The following is a 27,077-nucleotide window of genomic DNA, read 5'->3' on the forward strand; positions in this document are numbered from 1 at the left end:
TTTTAAAACCAAAATAAAACAAATTATAATTTAATTTCTAATATTATATTATATTGCAAATATTTTCTAAATTTTTTATGCTTTTCGAAAAATAACTAAAACTTATACATTATTTTTTTAAAATAATGAAGAATGATTATTATCATCGCTGACATATAAAGTAACTGACCCGGTGTGGTGACCGAGATAAGAATAGCCCCACTGTAGCCCATGCATGTTGTAAGAGGCGACTAAAATGGGACGCAGAGTTTCGAGAGTCTCTCTCTCTCTCTCTCTCTCTCTCTCAAGGTTTTTGCCTTGGGGGAGCAATTTGAGTCTCAGGAAAAGGTGTTTTCCGGCGTGGCCTTTGTGGCGCCCTGTCGGTGGACGCTTTTCCATGGAATATGAGAGGTTCTGCTCTGTGGTAGGGTGTGTCTGTCGCTGAGTGGAACCCACATTGAGTTGGACGATCTTTCGGTCACGATTTTTCTTGGAGAGTGGTCCGGGGATCGCCTAATTTTTAGAAAAGCTTTACTTACATACTAGCCCTACTGTAGCCCATGCATGTCGTACAAGGCGACTAAAATGGGTTCCCAGGGAGGGTAATGGATTGCAATGCTGTACTCAATAAAGTTTTAACTGAGGCTTGGCTATTGCTGTTACCCTCCTGACAGATCAGAGCTTATAGCTCTATATTATCCCATTCATACATTTTCTTCTACAGATAATGGGGAATATAAAAAAGCATTCTTGCTTCACCCATCTAGCCAAAATAAATAAATAAAGTAACTGGAATGTTTTCTCAACAACAATTAGTTCGAAATATTTTATACTTATATAGCATCAACGGCGGCAAGTATTGGAAACCTCTAAACATTTTTGATTCTGGTTATAATTTTTTGTCCAAAACTGAGAATATGCATTCATTCGCTTTTCAACCCATAAAACATACTGTGCTTACTCATCATCCCTGCAAACTGATGTTGATTTATAACATGATCAAAGAAACATTTAGGAAAAAAGTGTCGATAAAATTGCTTATATTCTTTTAATTATAAATGTTAATTGATGAACAGCTGATTGTTAATTTGAGTCATTTGGCTCGCTTTTTTTTTCGGTTCGCATTCCTAAGATTTCCTTCTTCTCTCTCAATGATTCAAGTTCGTCTAAAGACCTTGGAAAAGAACCCCAAAAAAAAAGTTTTTCTACTAGAAGTAGTGATATCCCAATGATTTAAAAAAAAATTCCGAAGGGCGGACTTGAGGGTACTGCATCGAAATGCCGGCAGTTATGAAGAGACATAGAGGCGACAAAACAGCAAAAACGTTTTACCAATACATGACTCTACTTTGGCCATCATTCTCGTGGGACTGAAAAGACAGGAAAATTGATATGGAAATCTAGAAATGTTTAGTGTGGTCGCTCCAAATACGGTGTACCGTGTCTTCGGTCACATCTGTCATGTGCTGTCATGGCTACATCAATCCAGAAATAACAGAGCCCTCTGCTGACAAAAAAGGGTATCAATGTTACTTCTCACTGTCATTCTCTCTTCGAAATGGAATTTAATTTTAATAGCATTAAATCAAGTTATTCAACTTCAGTAAGCATAACACAACAATCCTTACTTAATCTCATGGGCTATGCATCCAGCTTTAGAGGTCAAACGTTCGTTATTGAATTCTTATGCCTTACGGATGAAAACTTTTCGCTTTTTTGTGATTAAGCATAAAACCTGTCTTCAGTAGATTTAGTTCTCTTGAAGAGCACAGCTGTGGAAAACTGCATCTTCGCTCTTTTGCCTGTCCAATGACAGCTTCAGAATGTATACATACCGCTATACTTACTGTACAGAGTAACCTTCTTTGGCTCTTGTAAACACGTGACTTATTTCATCAAGAGATAAAATCACATGTTTACGAACAATCACATATAAGTCAAATGTTCACATGGACTCATCAAGAGGATCACGTTTTTTTAGAAATGATAGATGCATTAAATGTTACTTCGATTTAATCAAGATTTGTACGGAAGCAGCGAGTGATTCGACGCACTTTCGCGTAGACCTACACTGTATCATGCAAGCTTTCGGAACCACAATCGACGGAATAACGTGATTAACGCGATTAACGTGGTGTGCTGTGTCCTATGTCTGTATAGTGTTCTTAAGGCTGATTTGCCTGCTTTACGGGATGAAAAACCCGAGGTCTCCCGGAGAAAAAATAATCTGCCACCTACGTCCTGCTAACTCACCTTTTGATGAAAACCCTGATAAAAGTTATTTGCATCCTAGACGGGATTCGAACCTAGCTCTTTTAAACGAAAGAGACGTCGATGAAATTGACTGAACTACGGAGGCTCCCAAGATGGTGTTAAAGGAACTTGATGTTGGCAGGAATTAAAATAAAGGTGCTTTTATTATGATTTTATTACTACATAAAACTTTCATAATAGGACTTTGAAAATTACAAAAAAATCATATAATAAAGGATTTCTCTTTTTTTTTGTTTTTATTTATATATTGACTAAACTAAAATATAAACTAAAGCTTTGAAAACAGAATATTCCAACAACTAATTTGTGAGTTCCCTGACTAGTTTAAATTTTTATAATTGACTGTTCTTGGTTGAAATTATGACCGAAACAACTGAATCTGTCAGGTCAGTGTATTCTGTCTGTTAATCGAGGGCATTCTTCTGTCCGGTTTAGCTGTTGTGTGAGGTTAAAAAAAAAACGAGTTTTTATCAGGAAAATCCCTGTCACCCCCATAGAGCTAACACGCCTTCACTCTCTCTGGGTGGAGATGAAATTCCAAGATTCTGAGAAGGAAAATCTTACTGCGTCATTAATAGGGCATCTAACTGACTTCCAGTTCAAAAGTTTCCATAGAAATCCTTCTGATCTTAGAAGGAAATTAAAAACCGTCCATACTTTTACTACAACTGGTTCTCCTAATATAAATATAAATATGTATAATATAGGTAGATCAAGGAAATTAGACATACGCATACATTCAAAAATCTGGATCCAAACTTAGCCTATGGTTCTTTCCTCTTATTCACCTAAAAGGGTGGTTTACTTTAAAGCACGGATGCCATTTGGGAATGCGATTATCACAGGAGAAGAATACGAATGTTTTATTGATGCAAATGCATCAGGCTGATGAACAGAAAAAGAAACGAGGAATCTTTTGTCTTTCTATATGAGATAAATTACTGTTCGCAAATATTGCAAACACCGACTTTTCCTTTAAATATGCACATTACAATCAGCTTCGAGCTTCGTCTATTTCATTACAAAAGAAAATCTTCATGTTCCTTACTCTACCACACCACGCAAGTAGAACCTATGGTTGTCATGGAAGCATTGTATCCATCTTATTCATTAGATTGAAAACCAATTCATGATGCATCACAACACTCGATCTACAGAAATATAAAATTATGGGAATAACGATTGGGCACTCAATTCTTTGGATTTAGTTTCGATCTATGCGTAAATCTGAAACAGAACAGAACATCACACAAAATTTTTACGAAGGCATTTCGCCATTCTCCGAATATTAAACATTATCGATGTAATGTCCTAAATTCATAGATCACCTTGCACAGGTTAATATTGCCGTAAATAGTCTTGTAATATGCTAATATAATATAATATAATATAATATAATATAATATAATATAATATAATATAATATAATATAATATAATAATTATACTATTTCCATGTGAGACTAGCTAACTAACCTTCAGTTGAAAAGTCTGTATAAAGGTTCTTCGCGTGCTACGATTTGTCTTTGCAACCAAAGATTATTCGTCCATACCGACTGCGTTATAGAAGCTCCCTCAGTTAAGAACTAATCAGCTTATAATCCATAAAAGTCAAATCTTTCCATACTTATGGACACGCTCCTATTAACTCATACTACACAAGAATGCTAATTATATGTGCATCGAAACGATCGCCGTAATTAAATTTCAATGGACGTGATTTATATTGCGCTAGCACTGACTAATCTAAGTGGACCGAAGTTTCTCTGTAAATTTTTTCCCGCTAATTATGTGCGCTCAATCATAGGACTAAGTGAAATAAGGGGATAGATGAAACTTGATATCTGTTATTGTCCGTGCAGAAGGACCTTTTCAACAAAATCCAACGGCTTAATTAACCTACGACCGACGAAGTGCCTTTCTTACTCGTAACCGAAAATATCCCCAACGTAACAAAATATTTCTTGCATTAATCAACAAGAAGTATATTCTTTGTCTCTTCACTTTGATTACTTAGACATCAGAGCCGCTTAATGAGTTCCTTGTTACTTTTATTAATACAGATGCTCCAATCTTTATTAAGGTAAACTTGAAAGTCAGAAGGAGGAGGAAAATTTCCAGCCAATTCTATGGATTTCTACCGCTGAGACTTCGTCACCCTGCGTCAGATCCAAAGTCGTTACAACATAATGAAGCTATCGTTATTATTAGCCCCAGGTACTCGAGTCTTTTAAGAGTGGATTTAACGAGAACGAACCTCATTTGAATGCTTATTAAGCTTACAGTAGGAAGTGTTCCTGTTTATTGTGTTCTCCCTTGTCAACCAGACTAAGCCTCATTTGAATGCTTATTATTGTTACAGCAAGACATGTTCCGGTTTATTCCATCCGCCCTTCTCATATAATGGGTCTATAAATGAAGTTGTATCAGACTGGATCTTCTACCTTCATCTACAACAATACCCATTTGGTGCCGGCTTTACTACTTCACGCGATTTCCTATTGTTTCTGAGTCGTCGCTGGTTCGCTTGTCACATTTACCACTGCACTCTAGGTGTGTAGTTGGGTGTCATTGTTAAATTTAATTGCTTACCTAACTCTGTCCGGCATCTTTATATATCTCTGACAACTGACTTATGTACACGTTTCCCTGAATAATTATATGTATACAAAGCCACTCACTACCAGGAATTATATTATTCCTTTATAAGGGACAATAGCTATTTAATGTTTAATGTAAGCTACGACAAGGGAATTTTCTTAAATAAAAGTCTATTGGGAGATTTTAAAAGTCTTGTTTATGATATCATCATTATTCTATTCACTTTCAAGTGTGATTAAAATAGAGCAGCGTTAACTTAAAGAAATAATGAATGGTTTTTGATATCTCCCCTCCCCCAGGAGTTGTAAACAATACTAGACAGTTATCGCGATGACAGTGAAGTCTGCAATACGCAAATAATTAAAAATTAAAAATTTATTAAAAAGATGAGAGCTATCTGTCTCCCTAATATATAGATTTAAAATATATTTTTTCTTTTTCATTAAGAATATTTTCACATTATCTATAATATATTGTTTTATCACAATTTAGTCATTAATGAGTTAATTAATGAGTTATTGTTAATTAACGTTCTATATTAAATGTTATTTTTTGTTAAAATCTAAATACATCCTTTTTTATTTATATATATGAAGTTATTTCAATCGGTAATTCATTGTTTGCCGTAAAAATAATGGATTCTTTATCCCCTAACGAATTTTAGTGTAGTTAGTAATGAACCGTCTTTTGGTTAATTTGAAACCAATGTCTCAAATAGCAGCACACAGTTAACTCTAGCTATGTTATAGCTGGAGTTAACTTTCAAAGTTGTCCCGATATTGGTCCACAATTATAATACAATGCACCTGTGAGAAAGAACGATTTTATTCCACATAGGATCTTTAGAAAGCCATGCATTTCACTAGAGAATATTGTTTGCTATTTAGATCATTCATTTTTTTACCATTTTTGAAAACAGAATCGAGAGACACTATAATGAAAACTAACCAGTCTGGTTTGCATAGCGGACAACTCAGATTGATTATGTTGAATCCCCACTTTGTGAATGCAAAAGGTATGAATGAGAATCCTACAGTCGAATCCATAACTGATCTTTAAGGAAGAACAGAATTAAAAAGGAATATAAACAGACTTTTTTCTTCCATCTCCAAATCCCACAGGGTTACAGCTTATGCAGCGACTCGAGCGTGCTTTAACGTTAAATATGTTTTGATATTAAACGTTACGAATTCTGAGACATGTTTTGTACGAGCTTTCGTTACGTATACCAAAAATGAATTGACATCATTCCATTGTTATCCGTATCCATATCCCGAGTGTACTTCGAGACGTAAACACACTCTCTACTGTTTCATGGCATGTTGGTTTCTCATAAAAAGAAATTTTAATTAAAAAGTTACGCTAATGAACTCTTTCAGGAGTTTGTTAGTGTGTTTGGGATGGGCGTGTTTTGCTACGAATATCAAGTTCCAGAAATATGTTGATAGTAAAAGTGGCGGGAAGAATTAGCACGGATTTTTACCCTCCCCCCCATATGGGGAACTTCAAATCTGCACTAGGCTACGAACAAAGAAAGGCAAATGGCGTGGATGACAACCGAATGATAAAGTGAGAGAAATACTTGAAATGTTGGCATGTGCAGAAATGTAATCACTCAGAATAAGATCTGGTGAGACGACCTCGAATTAGTGAAAATCAAAAGAGAAAATTGTTTTTTCTCCATGCGTATTCTTCTACTTAAAGAAGGCTTTAAATGAAATGAGTTTATTTTGTAACTAAAATCACTCAGTTTTTATTCTAGAAACTCATTACTATTAAACGAAACCTAATAATTCTTGCACCAAGTCTTAGAAAGAAAGAGAAAAAAGAGAGAGACAGAGAAAAATAGAAAGAGACGTATAACAGTGGGATTAGTATCGTTCTAGTGTTGCTCATGTTGGTCACGTTTCAAATGAAGGTTAGTGACTTTCATAACTTTCCACGACTGACTTGCGATTCTTCACATGCTTTTCCGAGCATTCAGCTGCACTTTTCGAGAGGGACACTCTTGGGGCACGTTCTCAGCTTGCCGACTTTAGGGAACAGCACTCGATCACATCTTACTTTGACAGAATCCTTCACATAAAAGACAGTTTCTTTAAGATAGTAATGCTTCTTCCTTTGTTGCCCATCCAATAATTGCTTTTTCATTCAAAACTTATTATCTGCAGCTGTCCAGGCTATTAGCCATAATGATGAATTCGCTAACTTTAAAAGCGCCAATATATTTGCATAAACTAATCAATCCATCATTAAGATGGTGTGCTTGGAATGAGCTATTAATGACGAAGACGTCACATGTGTGGCGCTGTAGTCGGGCTTGAAAATTATACTGTGAGCACACATTCGGTACTTTTCACTGCATTCTGCTGATTAAACACACACACACACACACGCGCGCGCGCTGTTGTGCAAACAGAACCTCTATTTTCCCCATGAAACATTGAATCATTACAGTGTTATTGTGGTGACATAAAAAACTTGCACTTTTGTATCCGATATGCGCACGCAGAACTTGCTGTTGCCATGGAAACATTAAAGTGTAATGTTTTTCTTATGATGAATTATATTCATTAAACAAATAAATAATTTTATAACATTCAAAGAAATCTACCTATTAATATTTCCCTTGTTATCAAAGCATAAGTTATCATTGTTATAAAAGCACACAGAACTTAGTGTTTCCATGGAAACATTAAAATGTAATATTAGATTCATTAAACAAATACTTTTATAACATAGAAAGAAATCTAGCTATTAATATTTCCATTGTTATCAAAGCATTGTTATCATTAGCCAGTATATTTTCGAATCAAATAAACTAATAAACTAGTCAGTAAGAGATATTATTTATTCAGTTTATTTAAAGGGAAATATAATAAATTTTATCCATCTCTTTTCATCTACAACTGAATTATTCAATGTACTTTTATATATACAGTACATTTCTCTGTTGTGTGGATATAATCTCGTTCATAAGCGTTGAATAAATGGTACTAGCAAATGAAAAGGTCTATGGTCGGACTTGAATATATTTGTAGAGTATAAGGACATGAATATAAAATAGTATTCTTTACTTTAACTAAAGTATGGGTAAGGGGGTGTACCATTATTCCTGCTTTATATATATATATATATATATATATATATATATATATATATAGGAGGCTTTCGTTCGGGTTTCTACTTAAGCTTTCTCCAACGTCTTAGTTCCATCCGGCATCAGTACGAGACGAGGTGTTTCCGAAGTGGCATCTGCATTTCAAATGTCGAAATAGGCAAGAGCACGCCATTCTTCATCTCCCACATAAATAGTGCAGGCAGTATTTCATGACCTGTCATCATACGGTACAGTGTCGGCCGTCACTGCCACATCCATGTTCCCCCGTCTCGGTTTCAGGTTCCTGCTGCAGTCAGGAAAAATAAATAAGGATGGCGAGATGGCGCGCACTCTTCCATCGTGTGATCTTTCGATTTCAGCCAACAAACACAATGATGCTTCCTTGGGTGGGCGACCTCCTAATCTCACAGGTGGCTTTAGATTTCTTGATGCCGTTTCTGCTGATAAGGCGTGTAATAGATATTTGACATAAGGTATTTTTCAAAGGAGAGAAGCGAATCAATCGTCTATTCTGCAACGCTCTCCCAAGAAACGTATATTGCCTACAATTCCATCTGGCAGGTACCTACAAAGCTCAGTTATTGAATCCACCTGACACATAGGAGAATTGAACCCTAGTATGCTGACGTTTTTTGTTCTATATTGGGCATTATTTCCTTTTCTTTTTCTTTTTCTTTTTGAATTACACGATTGTCCATTTAATAATAGAATTTGCTTAAAGTGAACCAGACTAAATAAAGTGTCGTGTAACCTTAACAATATAATATCTAATTTGTTACTGCACATGCGCACATACACTGAGTTAGAAACATCATTTTATCGCTTTCAATTGTGAGAATGAAGATAAGAATAAATCACTCGATGCTCTTATCTATATCGCAGGTTTCTTTCGGCGTGTAAAATTCCAGCGGTACTTTGGACGGCGCGTGCACATTATCACCTGAGATTATCTCCTTACACAAATACACACGCACGCACACCGAACGATCAATTCTCTCTAAGCTGTACCGTACGGATTAAAAGATTTGCGAAGACGAGTGCAGAACAAAATAGCTTATTGGTAGGAGAACGACATTAGACAAATGAGTATTTTTCTCAATATCAATTACGCTTCTGGTCTTTACAAATAGAAGTTAATGGCTTTCTTTCTTTGTCTAGTGTTGGTGTGCATTTTCTTTGTCTATCATTTCTTTGTTATTCCTGTTTTTCCTTTCTCCCTTAAGCAAATAATCCCTCTTTCTGAGCATTTGCCAGGTATTGCTTGAACTTATCTTTTCTTTCGAACGAGAGGAGAAGATGATATTGCTATTCTTCTCCGATCCGTATCATCTCTTGAGTATAGGTAGTTTCTGTAATCGCTTCTGAACTAAATTAACCGTAACAAAGTGTTAAGCTTCTTTTTCGGACGATGTTCGTTGTAATCAGGTGCTTCGCCTAAAAGAAAACGGAAGCCATATTACGTTCCATTTGAATCGCCTTACTGTTTGTGTATAAATTTAGGTTTGTTGGATAAACAACTTGTACAGTTTCAGTTTTATTGCATATTGCTGGAATATTCATTCGCTTTCATTTGTAGGTAAACAATATGTCGAATTTTCTAAAATGAAGTTTTCCTAAATAGCATATAAATAGAAAAATTTAAACAGAGTACTTTACGCGATAAGTACTCGCACACAGGTCAGAAACACAATCCATTTTTTCCCTCTTTAAGATAACATTCATTTGTTATTACATGCTCTCCACCTAAATGTATACATCGCATGTAACTTGTTATAGAGAACCTAGCATTCAAACCATGTTTAACATATTTGCACTGTGCTTTGAATTCGGCAAGTAGGCTTGCATTTTTTTTTTTTTTTTTTTTGACTCATGATTTTTCTTTCCAAAACAGATGTCAGCTTTTAGTGCTAACATTAGTTAGCACTACTTGTAGGATGTAGAAATTTTTCTGCTATTCTTAACCAGAAATGAACAAAGCAAAGTGATTGGAAGCATTTTTTGTAATGGAGAAAGCAATTACCAGTTCGTCTTTGAGATGTTTTTCCCTTAGCTAACTTGCTGATAACAATGCTCTCGTTTACGTTGACAAGTGTTTTGATCAGCACCTAATTTTCATCTCTTTTGTTCGTGGAGGGGCGTCCCCAATTCAGCACAATCAACAGAGATGCTGCTCTTTTGAACTAGGTTTGAATTAGTTTTTTTCCCAGTTTGCAGAAGAATTTGATTTCTACAGACTGATCATTTTACGAACATAATTTTAAAACACAAAATCACCCTTTGCCAATCATTACTCTTCATAACGCATATTTCAACTTTAAAATAAACACTAAATGAATAAGCAGAGTTCTACCAACTCCTAGAATACGAAGTTTGTGTTACCTGCAGTAGCGCGCCTAGCGGTCAGTCCCAAAACTTCGTTCACGCTACAAAGAAATTGTAGTTATTCAAATATAAGCGCCTCCGTAGCGCAATTGGGAGAACGACGGTACGTTGCGCCCTTCGATTGGAAAAGGCCTAAGTTCGATTCTCGTCATAACGGGAGGAATCTTTATGTGGATTTTTTCAATTGAGGCGAGTTAGCCGATCTCATACAGAGGTAGCAGGGTTTTTCTCCCGGAAACTCGGCTTTTTATTCCTGCATACAGACAAATCGGCCCTTCAGAACACACGCAATTTACAGACAAAAAATTCTAGCGGTGGTGATGGTGGTTGTGGGCAGTAGATGGCGTTGATGTAGGTGATTGGTAGTATAGGTTCTGTGTAGTAGTGGAGACGAAGAGTTGTACAGTAGGTGTCCTCCCGCGATGAATCTTCGGACTCCTTGGAGGTGTCACTAATAATAATTAATAATAATATTATATTTATTTCGATCAATTAATTAAATAAAAAAGATGAGCGCCAGATTTTTAAGTCTCCCATTAATATTTTAGGTAGGTTGTAAAACGTTCTTTTTGAAAGTACTAGCAACTCTCTTTCTGTAGTAATCCGAGATACACAGAAATGTCCTGATATTTATGAGATGTTTTAATTTTTATTTAATTTATTTCTTATTTTATTAATAGTTTGGAATCTTCATTTACTACTCTTAACAATGCCTGTCTTTACCTTCTTTGGGATGACCCCCTTCCTGCCACAATCCGCAGTTAACAGAGAAATTGTTCTTCGGTATCGCCACAACATGAGAACTAGATAACGTGTATACCAAATTTTAAATCAGGACTGACCAACCACGTCATTCATGATTACAATTTCCATTTTTGTCTGTTTAGTCAGATGACTAATTATAGTAGGTTTGTTAATGTGATTGAATATATTTTTTAAAATTTTGAATTATCCTTCTTTCCACAATTTTAATTAAAAATTGTGGAAATTAAAAAATAATAATAATGCTAGGAAACTACCCCCCAGGTAATAATAACAATGGCCAAGAGACTTGACTACTTAAGCATTGCTTCAGATTTGTGATTATTTATATCTACTGTTAGTGCAATCCTCCATATATATATATAACTACTTTTAAAAATATATATACTTTTATATATTCATGCCTATTGTTAGTGCTATCCTCATCTTAATTTTAAAAGATATATACTTTTAAAATTAAAGTGAATATATATATATATACTTTTAATAAAGTGAATACTTGGAATTGTATTTATAATTTTATTAACCATTTCTCAAGTTTCAAAAAAACGTTTGTTTATATGAACCAGGGGTCTCCAAACTACGGTCCGCTAGTATGATTTTATCTGGCCCGCCAATTGGACTAATTTTTCAATAAGAATCCTCAAAAAAAAACCAAACAAACACGGAGTGTTGATAGATTTCAAATGCATTAATTAAAATTGTGTTCCAAATATATTCCCGAATAGCAAAAAGTAACCGTAATCCAAATTACGGTCTTTCTGACTGTAAAAGGTCGATTAAAATGGACTAACGAAGAAAAAAAATTTTAAAAATTCAAAACGAAATAAAAAATTTACATCCGAATAAACTTTTCTTATCAAAAAAAATTATGTCGCACGAAATAAGAACACTTAAAATAGTCGGTAAAAACACGGTTAAAATGAACCAACGAGCTAAAAACGAAATAAAAACAAAATTTCCCGACCTGTATTCATTGGAAAAAAACGAAGTTATACGAAATTAAAAAAAAAAGTTACATGTAAATTGTCGGTGTATATTCGGTTGAAAAACAAACGACTAGCAAACATTTAAACAAATTGTTTCCCGAACGAGAAAAAATGAATTAGTTAATTCAGATCTTAAACAACAATTTCAGAAGCGATTTGCTGATTTGGGCGCCAATGCTAGGGAAATAAGATTGTTTCCAAATCCGTTTGACTGTGTTGTTACTGATGTCCCAAGTCAAAAGGAAATTAATTATCTTCAGGCAAATGAACATATTAAAGATAAATACAAGGAAGGAAACTTGATCGATTTTTATAAATTTTTGAACTCTGAGCAGTTCCCAAATTTGAAGAAATTTGCTTGTAAAATTATCTCTAATTTGGGGACAACGTATCTTTGCGAACAAACGTTTTCCCGAATGAAATATATCAAGTCAAAATACAGGGCAAATTTATCTGATGAACATTTGAAATCGCTGCTTGTAATTAGCACTTCAAAATTTGAACCTGAGTTTAATAAGATTTTAAAAACACAAACCCAGTTAGATCATTCACATCAATGGTTTTATTATAATTTGTGATAAAAATATGAGAATTTGCTGATAGTGTTCGTTGTCATTAATATACGATAATTTAACCTCACATACTCTGTAATCAGTTTTTTTCTGCTTTCAATAAAACTCGTGTATCTAGTTCTAGAGTTTCTTATTACTACGGCCTGCTGAACAGTGTTGAAGTACCCAATGTTCCCCTCACGGCGAAAAGTTTGGAGACCACTGATATAAACTATAATTATAAGGATACATTCTATTTTTATGTGTATTTAGTTATATTTAGATTAAAAAATGCTAAAAATGTGTAAATATTAAATCTACTCGGTTTGCTTAAGTTAAGAAGGGGATAATTTTCGTACACTTTTAGAAAGTTTTCTGTTTGTGTAAACGAACTCCTCCAGCGATAAATAAGATTAAAATCTCAACAGTCTTTCCTCCTTAAAATACGAGTATGGATGCACGCGGGGCTGACACTTAAAACAATTTTAAGGAAATAAAGTCTGTTCCTATTCATTCTAATTTTTCTTTCTCAGATTTTTTTTCTGTGCTTTCATAAAATTTTCGGGCCCCTATGAAATATTCCTTCATAAAACTACTGGTTTCCATAAATAGGCGATGCCCAGTTTTCTTTTTTTTTTTTTTCTCCAAAGGATTTCTTCAAACTATATTGGAATAGAATCTTGTGTTATTTCCTATACATGAGATGCACTAACTTGATTCCTCTTTTCAAATAATGATAGAAAAGATATCCGAATCCAAGTAAAGTTTTCAAAATGTATTGGATGTATCACAATGCTTGATTATATTTTAAGTGGCCATTAAAGTTGGTAAAGTTTTTTTTTTCTATTATTATTTGCTTTTCTACAGAACATGTCTCTAGTGGATGAGATTTTTATTGTTTCCCTATCAGTCAGGGACACTACACAATTCCTTTATCTCGTAGCTGCACATCGCAGATCATGTTGGTAGAAGGAAAGTCAAGACATATGACAAATACTCCCTTATCGACTTGTCGTTAGGGTGCAGTCACTGAACTAACTGTTCTTCAGGCAAACTAAAAGTACCTACAGTGCAGTGATAAAAATAAAATCTTCTTCTGATGTATACTGACGTAATAAAACTGTGTGGATGATGGCCGTCTAGAATTTCTCCAGTCAGTGGTTGACCAAGGTCAGGTGGGAACGGTGGATATAATCTCTGTCTGCTCAGAGGTGGAGGGTAAATTGTAGACAAGCTGTCGGCTTAATATCGGCAAAGAAAGATGGATAGCACATAAGCTATAAGTTTTGGCCCGTATCTGCTAGCTATAGTGTGTGCGTGTGTGATCGCCAGAAGAGCTACAGACCGTACAGTAGAAAACATTTTCTTCGTCTATGGCACCCAACATGGATGTAAAAGATTTATTTATTTTCTTATCTTGGAGGGATTTGTGTTTCGTAGATAAGGACTGTTATAGTATGTAACTCATGACAGAAAATAAACAGAACATGCAATATATATTTTATTCATCATTCATCTCTTGTATTAGCCTTTCGTTTTGCAAACTAGAATCCATTTTTTCCTTATCAGCAATTTATTTTGCTCATCAACATCCTGTTTTGCTTATTACCATCCCGATTTTGATAATCAGCATTTTATTATGTTCATCAGCTTCCTTTTTTTTTAATATCACGGTCGCATTTTTAACATCAGCATTTACTTTGCTAACCAGCATATTGTAATTTAGATATCCTTACCTGAGCCAAATTACAGTTAATTATATACATTGTATTTGATTTTTAATTATCTAACACATTTAAAATATTTAAGAATACGTTACTCACCCTTTCGTCTTTTTCATCATCCCTTTCATATATTATTCATCTGTTTTTGTCTTTTAAAGGAAGCGAAGTATAAGAAGGCGATGTTTTCAATGGTGCATGAATTAAGTATTGTACTCCAGGTTATCCTTTGTAGCTGAAAGTAAGAAACATTAGACTAAGTCCTTAGTCTTCTCATTTCGCAGTATTTTTTCCAATCTGAACATGGACTGTCCCTTATAATGAAATATGATTTATCTAAAAATTAATAAAAACTTCTAAAATACTGATATAATCTAGATTATCATAGTTTACGTGAGAAACTTTGATATTCTGTTGTAGCTTTCACTGATCGGTATGACTAGAATTTAAAAAAAAATGAACTTTTCTTTGATATTCTTTTTTTATCTTGAAATACCTGAGATAATGTCGAGTTTATGGCGGTTTAAAGTACATTGAAAGATTTTAAATGCTCCTAATAATATGCACACGTTTTACAAACATTTACAATCGCTAAATTCTTGTAATATGTAACGTGTTTTAAGAAAAGGGATTCTATATTTTACAAAGAAAAGAATTAGTCACGTGACGGGTGGACTTCTGAAAAGAGATTCGATTTTGTGATTGTACTTTATGATCACAAAAGGTTACAAACCTATAGTACATTAGTAGGGTAGGTGAACTATGGACTTTTTTATTATGTGTTAAAATTGTATTGATTTTTACATAATTTATAAAAATTGATCTAGAAACCAAATACCGAACTTTTTGGAGTTACATCAGGCCTACAAAAGGGAGAGGGTGCATGCGAAAGGGCTGTTTCAGAACTGAATGGCGGGACTATGACATGCCTGCATACATTCCTATCTTGGCGTGAAGTTAACAAAATTAAGAAAATATCAGATGTTTAAGGGGATTTTCATTGAATGAAGAAAGGAATATGAGAATGAGAATAATTTCTGAGTACGGGCTTTGTTTATACTGAGCTCCATTTAAAGTGAAGTCCTTCTCTATTTATATACGCCATAACAGCTTGACCTCTTTGAATCTGTCACGCTCTTGCCAACGTGAGCAAGACACAGAAGCGTGCAATTCAATATATTAGGGAGCATAACAATTGTGGTTGAGCATTTTCAAAAGCGCTGGTGTTGATAATTTGCTTCGTCAAGTTTCTCTGTAAGTCTCATTAAAAGTTTCATTAGCGTAGATTCTAAATCAACACGGCAATGCACAGAGGTCCTAAATGCCCGTTTTGATGGTAATTTTAACAATTGTTTCGAATGCTAGAGAAACTCCGTGAAGATATTTTCGCTAGGGTATATGCGTGTGCATGGCGGTTAATTTTAATCCTTATTTAAAACTGATTTATTTTGATCCTTGAGATCTCAATTCCCCAGACGATATACCAGATTGCATTTAGTATGCAATAACTGTATATTGTAGGAAATTCAGTACGAAAACTCTAATTAGAGAAGAGATATTAAATTGTGAGCTATTTTCCTATTGCAGGATATAAAATTAAAATATATTCTTGCCAAGAAATAGTTGCTAATTTAAATCATTATAAGGATTTATGTAAACCCAACTATTAGTCTTATAGCTTATCGCTAATAACCATATTTTGTGAAAAATACTTTTAATCCATACATGATTATATGGTAATTCCTCACAGATTATTCTATCGACATATTACTTAATGCATTCACTCTCTCTCTGTCTCTCTCTCTCTCTCTCTTTCTCTAGTCAGGCAAGTAATGCTAATACTATCGTTTTATTCACTGATAATAATGTGGCTACCGACATCTTTGATGTCTGAAATCCACCAATGGAATAAAGCTGAATGTTAAGGATGTTAAAAATAAAGAATATATATATATATATATTTTTTTTTTTTTTTTTGCAAAAAAAAATATCACTGGGATTTCACAAAACATCCCAGTTCTTGGGAATTAAACATATACGTGTATAAACATTTGAAGAACTTACATACCTCACCGGTGTCAACTAAGCCCTTTTGTTAGAGAAGATATCAGTTCTAATCCCATCTACGACCAGAAGAACCTTTATAACGGCTTTTCAACCGAAGATGAGTTAACCGGTCTCATATGAAGGCAGAAGAGTTTTTTCGTTGTTGAAACTAGGGATTTTCGTCTCTCAACTAAGCAAAACTTTGCAGTAGAACAAACGCAATTTGCAGACGAAAATACATTAAAACCAATCATAATGCATTGGTTTCATGATATATGCCCTATAGCCTATACCCATGAAGTCATTAGGCCATTATATCTTGTTGTATCATCATCATCATAAGCTAAAGAAACAAATAAATAAATACGGAGGAAAAGTGTTTTCTTTTTGAATACAACATAGGTTTTTCCATTCCCGCCAAACAGGTAAACCCGCCGGAATAACATTCACAATTGTCAGCCATAATACACCATGCAGATAAGACTAACCTTCCTATCAGAGTATTAATTAGATACCAAAAAAAGCCAATTCATGGGAGAAGCCATTAAGCCTAAACGCAAGGAAAAGGGGAATGGGGATGAACCTAATCATTTCTCTGTTTCACTCTTCATCTGACAATCTCCATTCCTTGAAGTGAAGATTGTCAGATTTCATACAATATTATATAGCAATTTGTTTTATTCAAACCTCATCTTATTGTCGTACGAACTTATGTTCAGCAATCATCTTACAATCGTAAGATGCATTTATCAAAGCAGAGTTAGGTTTACTTTCCGATACATGATTGAAAAATAAAATTAAACAAATAGTTTAAGAAGAAAGTAATGAAGAAAGAGGATTGAAAAGTAGTGAAATATTTTAAAAATATTATATTTGATGGAGAACTACTTAAAGGAAATTTAGTTCGCCTTATCCTCTCCCACTTATTCTTGAGACTGACAAATACATTTTTTTGCTATTTTGCTTCCCCAGCAGAAAGGAGGATAAAATAACAGTAAGATAAAAGGTTGCTGGAATGTAAAGTTGAGAATAGTTGTAAGCAGAGATCTCACTCCCTCTCTAGGAGTGGTTTGAGTGAAGTCCTCATTAAACCATGCTGAGGACCGAAGAGAAGAGTGGTTAATTTATTCCATAAAGTTATTTTTTAGGAAGCCAACAGCGAAGAGAATTTCTCGCTTTTGAGATTGTTGGGTCAACAATCATTGTTATCTTAATGCTGCCAATGTTTGACTAAACAACTGTTCTGTGCTCTCTTCCTAGACTATTTCGACAGGAGATTGTGACTACAGGATCTCTTGAATTTTTAAGAGATGCTAGTTGGACATTTGCTTTCTGCTTAGGCAGACTTACTATTACGTACAGTTGTAAAAGAGCGGGACGTTAACTTTGGTCAGTTCAATTTTAAAGTCCCACTCCCCTAAAAATCCTAGGTCCAAATCCTGTTAAGAATCCGAAGAGTAACAATATTGACATCCTATTTAGACGATTATATACTTATGAATATACTTGCCTCGGAGTCACTTCAATAAAACAGAACATTGTTTATCTCAGTAATAATTACATTTCTGGGTCTGTAGGATTTTTAATTCACGGATCAAGTCTCATAGAAATAATCATATTATCGATAAAGAAATCAAATATAGTATATAAGTTCTTCAAGCACATCGCTATCATTTCCATTTATAAATAAATAAATAGATTAGAGAATGTAATTTAAATATGATGCCTTGTCTTTATGAGGTTTAACACAAAACAGAATGAAAAAGACTTCTTCCAATATATGAGTAAGTATGCATCATGTGACCATATTTGTAAAATACGAAGGAATCCCAAAATTTTGACTTCGTGCGATCTTGAATTCGCCGACAGTGAATTGTTACAGAAGTAAGAAGAGCCATGCTGTCGCGAACACACCGCTTTGATTGATCACCTACCATCGTCCAGCTAATGAAGAATGGTCCAATCATGTCTCCACAAACATCACGCATGGCACACTAATAAGATTGTTGTGATATGGTTGTCACAAGAACATGAGTTTAACGAATCTCATTTGTTTTTTGAATCCTCCATAGCAAAACTGGTATTGCTCAGAAAACGCAAATCGCAATAAAAAAGTAATTTGAATAACTATAATGCATGAATGACTTCCAAAGCCGGAATCCGTATGACAATATGTCATCCTATTTCATGTGAAATTTCCAACAGGAACGGGAAAAAACTACGAATGTTTGATCCTCTTGCTTCTCTCCTCAGAGATGCTGATGGGCCTCAGGGCCTAAATTGGGCTCTTCAAACTTTCGCTATTCCTTCTCGAAATTTAATATACGGTTTTTCTGCTCACTCAAAAAAAAAATCATTCTTCTGTTTTGCTTACCCACTTTTCTGAACTCTTGTGAGTTTATTTTTCCATCTCCAAAGTTCTCAGCTGATTGCTACATCACTGAACAGCTATAGAATTCTGCAATATTTTCATGGTTCATTACAGTTTTACAGTACACTTCAGCCATCAATTAAGAGCTTCTGCTGACGTGAGCCATTTTGAACTGCGCATGAACAATGAAAGAGCTCCAGGCTTACTTATTCATTCCACGCTAAAGAAAACAGATCAGCATTTTATTATTTTCCGTTCAACCTTCATGAATTACTTAATTTACTTTAATTGTTTATTTTAAAAGAAAAATATTTTAAGAAGCTTTTCTAAGAAAAATATTGTCATAAGATAGGAATGTTAAGAGAAAACTAGACCAATAACGATCATGTTATTGAGAAACAAACAGTGATATTAATTTTAGTATCAATACGTGTCGGAAAATGTAAACACTTAATATAAAAAATGAATCTGCTACCTTTAATCAGTTTAAAATGCCTTCAGTATTAAATCGTCATGTAAAAGTTCAGAAAAATATTTACATTCAAATAAATGATGAGTTATTGCATGTTTCGAAATCTATCAATCCTGATTTACAAGATTATATAAAACACGTGATTACAATGCACTTCTGCTAAGTGATTCAACTCGGGTAGATATTTACCTTATAGACTGCCCCCCTCCTCATCTCATCCTGTATGGAATGTTAACTTTATAATCTCCTTAATTCATTTGTCGGATTCACTTTAACGAACAATCTTCAGTCTTGATATACATCATGAAAGAGGGGAGAAGTTCATTTCTATAGTGTCTTGAAGCAATCCAAATTCTTAGGATGTTTCCATTTCCTTATCTACCTTTTTTCTCAGTAGTTTCACGAAGCATATGTTTTTGAGATCTATTGTAAAGACGTGATGTATTTTGAATAAAAAATTATAAAAAAAAAAGAAAAGAAGAGGATTTGACACGAGTCATCTAAAATAGATTCTTCCTAGTCACGAAAATAGTGTTCCAAATAACCTCGGGATCCATGCAAAATCTTCCTCATATGGGACTCCGTGTGTAGGTAATGAGGCATGGAAGCACGCTATAACCATTCAACTCATGTGCTGCACCATATTCTAATCCAAAGAGCTTTTTATTTCATTTTATTATTATTTTTTTACGAGAGCTAAGTAATGTCTTAGCGTGCTTTTTAGAGACACCGCAAATTGCTAAATGCATTCCGAAACCACACCATGAAGTAAATATCAAAATTATAATAAAACAGCCAAATAGGTTTAGAAAGCGTCAATGATAGTGGTCACGTGTTCATCATTACTGAAAATGGGAAGCGTATCCAAAGTCTTTGTAGCAGAAATTTTAGGTGTTAGATGTTCCCAAAATGGGAGGCGGTTATTATATTTCAGTAATGTTTTTCGCATTGAACAATTCAAGTAGCGCACACATAGGCAGCCGTTATTAATATAATGACCACTTATCACAAAAATAGCTGCAGAAATAATGAGAACCGGACGTATTTGCTTTCTATTCGGAGAACTCCACAACGTAGCGTAATGTGTATGTGTGTGTGTCGGCCGAGAATGAATCACCATTAGACTTTATTAATACTTTATGAAGAAGAGTTGTTAGCTGGAATTTTATAGGATTTCAGTTATTTTTACCGAGGGAAAGTCAATGTTTGCCAATTTCTACCATTCTAGTAATTCCTACCGTAAGTTCTTTTACGGTTAATATATTGGAAGCAGGGGGGGTTACATTGTATTATTTCCTTTCTGAGCAACTTCGACTGTTAGGTTTTTGTTAGAAAGGTCAGCCATATTTGATGATTTATTGCTAGCCATTGTTAAACAAATGAAAGTACTGTTTGCACTTCTAAAAATCTCATACTCAAGACAATAATGGAATCACTATAGCAACCCAAGCAAGCTCTCTTTCATAATTGATGACAATAATTGAATTGCTATAGCAACGCAACAATTGAATAATACACAGTATGAGAGCGGGTGATTATTTGGAAACTGAACAGGAAATGGGGAAAATTAATTCTATTAAGAATATGATTAATATTTAACTCCTGTTTAACGTACATTTGCTTTTTAGTGCTTTAGTATACAAAGCATGTCAAGCGTGATTTCCTTATTTTTTCCCCCATCGCTGCAATTTTTTGTTACATGCACATGCAGTTAGCATTCCCACCTATTAACTTTGAACCCAACTTTCTCTACTTAGACTTGCTGACATTGGAGAGTGTAATTCTTTCAATTATTATTTTTTTTTTTAAATAATGATCGTGACCTGTATCTCTATAGTAGTAGTAGCGACGCTTGCTGCTTCATCAGAGACTAATTGCTGGGCTTGTTCCATAATTTACGTTGAAACTGGTAACGTCATAGCATATTCGGAAATTTAAAATATTTAATTATCAGCGAATCTATTTTAAATATTCGGATATTTAAAATAGATACGCTGTCACGGCGATGTGTGTGTGTGTGTGTGTGTGTGTGTGTGTGTGTTAACATGTAAAAATTTTATCGTAGTTTAGATGGGATGAGTTATTAAAATGTTTATGAAACTACAGTAGAGAATTATTGAATTCAAAATAGAACTCAAAGGACCATAAGGAACGCAGAGTTCCTAATTGGGTTTGTTGGTGGTATGCAAAATCAGAAAAGATTATTTGAATTTTATGACACTGCAGCAGTTAAGAATAAAAACTGTGTCAGAAAATATGTAGAAGTTTTCTTCAGCTTCTGTTTCATGTCAATATTATTAATATAACTTTTTTTTTTCAAATATCAGCGTTTCCCAGACAAACTAGCTATAGAACACATAAACAGTAAAGTGGCATAACACACTGTGTATCATAATATTCGACTATTTAAAACCAAGACAAATGTATATTATTCGCAAAGGTAAACAACCCCTCTGTTGGATTCCCCAACTCATAAAATAGTTTCAGACAGTCCCGAATATTTCCATAGCTCATTGATTGAGGATTTAACTAATTGGTTGGAGAGTTTCAAGTTGGCTTGGAAAAGAAAAATGTATTTCAGTTTCTTTTCAAGTTGTTCTGATGTTGAAAAGCGTTTGAGGAAACTGGTTTCCAATAACTTTGGACTAATGATTTCGCCTAGTTTGTAAACTCATTCAATAGACATTTCAGTTTCATAAGGGACCTAAAATTAATTATCTTTACAATAACATTGCTTCTCCGAGTTGTGCACTATTTCTTTCATGAGGAAGTGATATTTAAGAAAAGCGGCAATGGTTTAAAGACCAGTCTTACAGGGTTACATACATCGATGTATGGTTTCCTCTGAATAATTAATGCCCAACGTCAATTTATTATTAAACTTATTGCTTTTAGTGGACGTGCTGAAGTCTAATCGTTGATTAATAGGCGCCACTGATTAATTATTATTTATTCATCAAACATGTGATTCTTCACGTATTAAATAACTAGGCTGAATACAATATTCTTCCAGTAATTTGTCTCAGTACGTTTCAAGGAATAGAAAGGAAAGGGTTGTAGTATTGGCAAATGTCATTATTAGTAACCATGTAAATAAATGACTCTAAGGGAACAAGTTTAATGGTTTTCGCAAGTCTCTTCTCGAACTGATGTACGATTATTTAAACCAGATAGTCACGCCATAAAAGAATGTGTTTCCTTCAGAAGACTTTTTTATCCAGCAAAACAGGCAAACTGGTCAGAAGAACACGCTCAATTAACAGAAAAAACATAACAGCCTTACATGCTTATTTTTTGACTAATGCCAACTAATAATATGAAACAATAAGAAATAGATTCTAGATACTTAAAAATGTGTATAGCAAATTGTATTTTATACAGGCAAATCTGCCAAAAGAACACACGCCGCTTATTAGAAAAAACTACATTATTGGTGATGTTGGGAGGTAGGTGGCGTTGTGTGTAGCGGGAGGATTAAGCAGTTGAAATGGTGAGTTGTGTGTAGAAGAACAGAGTACCCTCCCACAATGAGTCCTTGTGACTACTTCAAAGTTTCACTAATAGTAATAGTAATTTATTCTTCTCTTTCCTCTTGTGCTTATCCCATCTATTTGGGGTAGGTCTTTTTACGTGAAGTAACCTTACACGAGCGATCCCAACCGACTTGTTGCAGACCTGACGTTGGGCGGGAGAGGTTTTGTCTGTAAAAGTGTGTTCACAGGGCTGGTTTGCCTGTTCTGAGGGACGCGAAATCTGAGTTTCCGGATGAAAAAACTCCTACCTCCGTATGAGACCGGCTAACTCACCTTTAGTCGAAAGAAACCAGATAAAAGTTCCTCACGCCATGGACGGAAATCGAAACCGGGATTTTCCAACCAAAGGGCTTCGTCTATACATTGAGCTACTGTAATTTATTATTTTTGTAATTAAATAGTAATTTATTATTGAAATTTATTCTTACTATTGTAAGAATAAATTACAACAGCTGAAATTAATTCTTAGACCATTTGAAATTTATTCTTACAAACTTGGCTTAACTCTTGTAAGAATACATTTGAAAACTGTTGTAAGAATTAATTTCAATTGTTGTAATTTATTATTGCAACAATTGAGCCAAGAGGCTCAACTGTTGGCTTATCTAGACCTTTTGGCTTATGTAGGCAGACAGAAAAAGTCACTAAAGTTGTCTGATTTAAGCTACAAGTTAAATTTGCTGCATAAATTTAAGAATAATATCACGATTACTATACCAGGTATCACTAAGCACCACATTTGAATAAAGTGCATCCATTCGGAGTAAGAGTACTATACGCACGAGAGAGGGAAGAAAAAAAAGAGAGAGAGAATATGAGAGGTGCTACGCATTTCGGTCCTAAATATTATTTCAAAAGCCATAAAATTTACATTCAGAACCTTTGAGATCCATTTTGTTCTCATTATAAAGAAAAAATGCAACATAAGGGATTTCTGTTTATTTCATATTTTGATTTCATATCTCATTATCGAGTTTCATCTCTTGGAATATTACCAGTCGGGTGTACAAATCTTTTATTCTTCAGAAAACTATCCATAGCTTTTGCAAGTAAAGAAACACAAACTGCTTTTATCATGTAGGGCGGCTACAATCCCTTGAGGGAAAACGCTATTCTAGAGGATTGAGTATTTTAGCGTCTTGCAAGTCAAATATGAATAATGCTTTTCCTAAAATAATAGATCCATATGATAAATGCGTTTTCCGCTGAAATGAGGAAGTCGCCTGCTATCAAAACGAACACTGTGCCCATGGCAACAAAACCACATTGCTTCTAGCGGTCCTTTGAATCCGCTTCGATAGTCATGGAGTACAGTTTTACACGCAATTTTTCTAATATTACACGATAAGTCAGGTTTGCGTGTTATTCTTCAATGCAGTCAGGAGTCGATTATCAAAATGCAAGAATAAACTCGAATGGCATTTAATATTGAATAATCCTCGTCATTTAACAAGATATGAAGGCAATTTGATTTCGTGTACATTGGCACGTTACCTAAATTAAGATCTATAAATAGCAGTTATTCTAAACTCAATTCTATCGTCTTATATTTTATATGAAGAACCTTACGCACAAATCATCTTCAAAAGTTTTATAAATATATCGAAGTAAACTACGTGGTGGCATTCGTAGTACTTGAATCTATTTGACTACTATGCTTTGTTCAGTACATTTAACTCAATAATTCACGAGTAGAATAACTAACATACAGTTAGTTCGTATTCCAACAATAGAACGTTATTGTACTGTTAAATTGTCATCATTGTTACAAACCATTTTTTTATACTTTAACTGGCTTTCAATGGATATTTTAAGCTTATATACCTCAGTAAAAAAGAAACTGTTTGAATTTGGGTAAAAACGTTAAAAAAATTCCAACGAATGGTTTTAGCAAGTATTGATAAAGCCACTTACCGGCGACTCTCTAGTTTTCCATTGAAGGTGCGTTAACCGCTGTCATACTGAGATAATAGTAAGGATTTTCTCTCCAGAATATATTCGCAAACCGAGACATTTCTTTTTTCTTTCGAATCTGCACGTTCGGAACGAATGAGCTAACGTGAGTTACGAATAGGCTTTGTACACCTTAAGCTATTTGACCCTCCCTCTTTCCTTTATTGCTAATGCACTATAAGATGTTACCCTATAGCGTATTAGCATTAGCACCATTAGTGAGTGGGTAATTGGTTAGGTAATCTGAAAACCCTGCTGTAGAGAACAAACATAGAACTTTTGGCAGAAACATCCATTCGCTACGCTTGCCACTCGGCCAACAATACGACAAAGTATTAGATAATTTGTCTAAACAATCAAACCAATAGACTAACAATCTAGTGATCAACAATCGGGTGACTCTGCCAATTATAAACTTCAAATAATACAATAATAACCACACTGAAATTGCCAAGAATCAAACAGTCAATTGCTAACAAAGTTAACTTTACCTTTCCAAACTGCAAACAAAAGAAAAAAATTCCAACAATACTCTAACAGATCTGTGGATTACCAGACTATTATAATTATCTTTTTTAATGCAAAAAAGATACTTTAACAAAATGTTTCTTCATACTGATGCTGAAAACAACTTCAGAAATAAAAAAAAATTAAACCACGAAAGTAAATCTCTTTCCTTATTACTCAATGAAATGTTATGCATTAGCAGAATCTAACTCATCGGTTGTCTGCAGTATAACGTATTATAAATAAATGATTATTCAACCTCCATTCCAATACGGGCAAGGACTGGTGTCCCTTATCGTAATTAAGGAATTGTTGAAATGCAGCAGAATCTTGATTAGCTCTCCAGGAAACCAGTTGTAATGGATGGGAATTTCCTGTTTTCGACTTATCTCCGTGCGGAGATCAGGCACATGACAGTTTCTTGGCATATGGGTTTGTAAGAATGTTTCCAAGTCCACCGCGGTCGGTTCGGGGTGTGATTAACTTGCTCGTTCTTGTAACTTACACTCACGCCATAAATGTTTCCGAACTAATTAACTGCCTTTATCTGGACCGTTCGCTCAGCTACAAGAGTGATCATTCCTTGAATTATCTACCGTGGTAATAGTCCATTACCATATCACGCCACTCATACCGAATCCATTATGTAATCGAGCCGAGTGACTTAAATTTAGAATTGCAAACCAGTGAGTCGGATAAAATTTCATGTGTTTCACGTGTAATGTTTAGCAGACTCGCATTTTTCTCAAGCAAGAGCCATTAGCCTTATAGACCACACTAACATAAAATGGAATTGCTGTTCAAATGGGTATGGATTCCGCTAGATGCACGGCAACGAATTACACCGACTCTGGCCTCAACAACATTGTACGCACCATTGCTCTGAAAAATCCGATTTTTTTTTTTTTTTGGTTGTGTCTTTAACGGCCAAAGATTGTTATTGTAAGGGAGAAAGTGGGACATTTTTATGTTCCATGGTGAAGCATCTCGTTTTATCGTATAGCTTGTACGACTGCATATCATTCATGCAGCTGTTGCTTCTAATGTTACGAAATCAAGTTTCGTACTGGTTTAAAATATTAAGAAACGGTAATTTTCTTCGTGGGAGATTTAATTTTAGGGTGATGATAAATAGTTAGCAAACTTTTAGCATATTTCAGGAAAGCTTTTCAACTTGGAGGCTTTCCTTTATGGCTGAGGATGTATTTTTAGTGCACGTGTTCTCTTAATCAATTTAGTAGCTGTAAATTAGGATTTATTTTGTCGTTAAGTTTCTTGATTTATATTTTTCTCATAATGCAAGTTATTTTCGTCCACTAATCTGAAACCTACGCAGTTAACGGAATAAATAATCATGTTTAACGAGGTACGTATGTTTCGTTACGACACTTGTGTTAGACGAGGTTATTATTAGGGTTGGAGCAACGCCTTAGTTCAGGGAAGCTTTCTAAATGATGAAAAAAAGGCAGCCGAGATACTTCTGTGGACCAGATGCGACGCCATATTTCTCAAGAAAGACAACTTGAGAGCCTTCTTGCCATAAAAAATATAAATAAATAAAAAACAAACTTTTTATTGAATTTCGTCAACAAAAAAGGTTGCAAACCTATCGCATGTGGATGAGTCAATTCTTAGATACTTCAGACACTGATATGAAGTTCGTCTGCATTCAAAAAAAGACATTCCCAAATATCCAAGCCCAGAAATGGATTCAGACCTTTGACCTATTTGTTGCAGAGCAAAGATGCTACCCACTCGACCAATTAGGCCTGCCTGAGTGTATAATGCAAAATTAATCTTCCAGCATAGGCGAGAT

At 34.5% G+C, this 27,077-nt stretch overlaps 1 long non-coding RNA gene across 3 annotated transcripts in view; it reads right to left on the bottom strand.

Moving 5' to 3' along the window:
* LOC150108653 (uncharacterized) overlaps positions 1 to 27,077 on the bottom strand; it is a 305,460-nt gene that overhangs the window by 160,463 nt on the left and 117,920 nt on the right. For all 3 annotated transcript variants that reach the window (XR_016550674.1, XR_016550673.1, XR_016550672.1), the window contains exon 2: positions 14,482 to 14,614. This is a non-coding gene — a long non-coding RNA (uncharacterized LOC150108653). The remainder of the gene's footprint in view (positions 1 to 14,481; positions 14,615 to 27,077) is intronic.

This window comes from Typopeltis vanoorti, chromosome 3 (assembly GCF_054136105.1).
Source record: "Typopeltis vanoorti isolate ZY-2024b chromosome 3, IOZ_Tvanoo_1.0, whole genome shotgun sequence".
In the NCBI taxonomy this organism is placed as follows: Eukaryota; Metazoa; Arthropoda; class Arachnida; order Uropygi; family Thelyphonidae; genus Typopeltis; species Typopeltis vanoorti.